The sequence below is a fragment of the Cupressus sempervirens genome, chromosome 3 (assembly GCF_028749045.1).
Source record: "Cupressus sempervirens isolate cs-2001-9-10 chromosome 3, ASM2874904v1, whole genome shotgun sequence".
NCBI classification, from domain to species: Eukaryota; Viridiplantae; Streptophyta; class Pinopsida; order Cupressales; family Cupressaceae; genus Cupressus; species Cupressus sempervirens.
Window position 1 is genome coordinate 516,593,846 of NC_143120.1, and position 3,379 is coordinate 516,597,224.

General features: G+C 35.7%; 1 pseudogene; it reads left to right on the plus strand.

Annotated features, from left to right (window-relative positions):
- Positions 1-1,176: 1,176 nt before the first annotated feature.
- Positions 1,177-1,784, plus strand: LOC149567442 (beta-glucosidase 1 pseudogene; annotated as a pseudogene).
- Positions 1,785-3,379: the final 1,595 nt, after the last annotated feature.

The following is a 3,379-nucleotide window of genomic DNA, read 5'->3' on the forward strand; positions in this document are numbered from 1 at the left end:
ATGAAATCTCATAATTAAAATAATGCAAAATAGGGTCAAAGCTAACTTGCATGAAAGCCAAATGGCCAATGGAACATAAATACTTTAGATAAAGTAAATACATTGGAAGAATTAGAAAAAATTGTAAAATTTTGAAATGAATAGAGCCCCTCTTTAGGCACCAAAGATATATGAAAAGTAACTTTTAATAAAGTGAGACTACTAAAATTGAGTATAAGACAAGATAATTTATCCTAATAGTAATAATTATACTATAGGCTTTAACTCATGTCATAGCAATGCAAAAGATCACCTTATCTCACCTTAAAGCATTTTTTTAATTTGGAATAGACTATCTTAGAGAGAACTAAAGCAGTTTAGTATAACCATCAATAAGCATGAATTTAATAAAAACATAGTAAAATTAAATCAAATCATTAAATAATGAAGGAATAATTGTATTCTAAAGAAAGGTTCTGACAGCTATAAGTAAAAGACAGAAAACATTACAACAGAATCTAAATATAAGAAAAGACAAAAAATGTTACAACAGATAGTGCAATATCTAAATAAAGGAAAAAAAATGACCAATTTAACACGTCCCTGAAGTGCGGGTAGCTTAGTCCAACTGCCACTAATGGGATTATAGTGATAAATATTTGCATGTCCAAAATCTTTAATTAGAGAGGGTTATACTGGAAGAAGTTGTAGCCCAAGTTACAAGCGTCGCAGCTACAGATCACCCAGCTCACCAAGGAGGGATGGTCGAGCTACTGTGCTAGATGAGAGAAGATCAAGAAGCCGAAGCTGTAGTCGCAGTCCAAGGAGGACTAGAAGGCATAGTCCAGCATTGGAGGATCGCAGGAGCATTAGTCCTATATCTGACAGTCCAAATAGGCCTTGAGATGCAACCGGGAACAACCTGTGTCGTCCAGACTCCCATCCGGTGGTCCGGTCGCATGTGGGGCAACAGTGAAAACAAAACCCCAAACTGATAAGTTAAGCAGAAATCATATCACAATTCCTTCCAGCAAATAACCATAGAGCCCTCACCTACCAAGAATGCCTAAAAACTGCGGGATAAACTTGCCAACAAGAAAACCTTGGGGATTTCTAATCGATTCTCTCCACTCAAATTACCAAGAGAAAATCTGCAGCTACGGATCAACAACAAGATAACACATGCATAAACCACGTGAAACATTTAACTAAATGAAGACTCCGAAAAGCACCTTTGCAACGGAGCCCTTCATTGTTGCACATAATTTGCTGCTCTCACATGCAGCTGCCATACATATCTATAGACAAAAATATCAGGTGAAGCAGAAGGGAAGAATCGATATTCTTCTGGACTTCGTGTGGTATGAGCCCCTTACAAATTCCATGAAAGACATGGCAGCTGCCCAAAGATCAAGGGATTTCCATATTGGCTGGTTTCTTCATCCTATTGTATATGGGAAATACCCTGATAATATGGTGGAAATTGTTGGGACAAGACTGCCTAAATTTACAGAAAAGCAAGCCCAAATGGTTAAGGGTTCAATGGAATTCTTAGGAGTTAATCAGTATACAGCTTATTATATGTATGATCCAAAACAACCCAAGCAAACAGTTACAGACTACCAGATGGACTGGAATGCAGGTTTTGCATATGCACGTGATGGAGTGCCAATTGGTCAAAGGGCGAATTCATATTGGCTGTACATTGTGTCTTGGGGATTGTACAAATCCGTGACATATATATAAGAGAACTATGGAAATCCAACCATGTTTCTATCTGAAAATGGCATGGATGATCCTGGAAATGTGAACTGCTACTACTTGTATCAACACAACTATTCAAGAATGCAATCCCTTCCAATACAGCGCAACTTCAGCTAACAATTTTCCAATTTACAAAATCAACTAACAATTTTTTCCTAAAAATAGATTGCGTGTAAAATAGAACTCGTTCTTTTCCCTAAAAAAGCTACAAATCATGGCATGCCCGACTTTAAAGCCGAGCTAAAGATGAAAGAAAAGAATTGTTCAAACCTAATCCAACTGCGAACTTCCATTTCTTCCTATAATTCAAATCCAACACTGAACACAGCACATCAAAAATCTACATCTAATCTTTCATAGTCAAATTTCGAGCAATTAAATGCATTAAAAATTGCCTCCACAAAGGGAGAGCAAAGACAGACTTAAGCGATCAAGAGAATAAGGAAATTGCTAAAAAATATGTTAAAAAACACAGGCAGAAAAATAAAACCTTCAAAAAATATCACACCCATTGTCAAACACATCAGAATCCAATATGTAGTTGGGAAGTGATTAGATCATAGTAAAAAAGATATCTAGATAGGAAAACCTTTTGGCGGCAAGCCTGCCAAAAGGGGGTTAGATGAAAAAAAAATAAGAAGTAACTTGCACAAATTAGAGCACACAAAAGTTAATCGGGTTTGGCGGTAAACTAGCCAAATCCAAAAAAAAATCAATTTCTTCCATCTTAAGAAGATTAAAGAAGAAATTAGTGAAATCTCTCTCAAGAGTCTCCTTCGAATCGTACCTTCATGCAAACACTCAAAACAAAGATTAAACTGCTATGATACCATGTTAGAAATGGAAAAAGAAATATGGAAATAAGCAAAAACCAGGAAAGAATCTAAATGAGTTAATGCATGAAAAGATATTACCATAAAATAGGAGAGAGAAAGCTTCAAGCTCCAACACCATGAGACAAGATATTTGGAAAGGGGAAAGCAAAGAAAACCCCTTGTGACATTATGAATGAGGCATGAAAAGCCTAAGAAGAAAAAGAGAGAGAGCAAGAGAGTAATGGCTCATACAATCTTTTAGAAGAGGAAGAAACCTCATTGTTAAATGAGAGAGTAGGGTCATCTCTTAAATAGAGATGAGAGAGAGGAGTTAGAATGTAACTCCCATGTCTATGAATGCCACCATTCATAAGTGTGTGAGGCCAAGTGTGATATTCCTCTTAAGGAGGAATAATCTAAAATTAGAACTTACAATAAATATTTGTCCTCACATATTCCACTAGAGGACAAAATAAGATGTAGTGGAAAAAGGACAAAAATAAATATATTAGGATACCTTGGCTTATATCCTAATATATTACAACAATAAAGAAAGGAGTTCTAACCTTGGTTTATAAATACACCAAGGAAAGATTACAACTTCTAACAAATACCTTTTTGACTATTGTTTCATCTTCTATTTTTCCTCCTGAAGCTGTAATTACACTCACACTTGCTTTGATTCTTTCACTCTATTTTGCAATATTTTCGTCTTCTCTCATATTCATCTGATCAAATTGACCTCTTAAACTTTCTTCTTTGGCTCTCCTCACATTTTCATCTCCTCCATAGATGTTTTGTAGCTTGTTTCACATTTCATG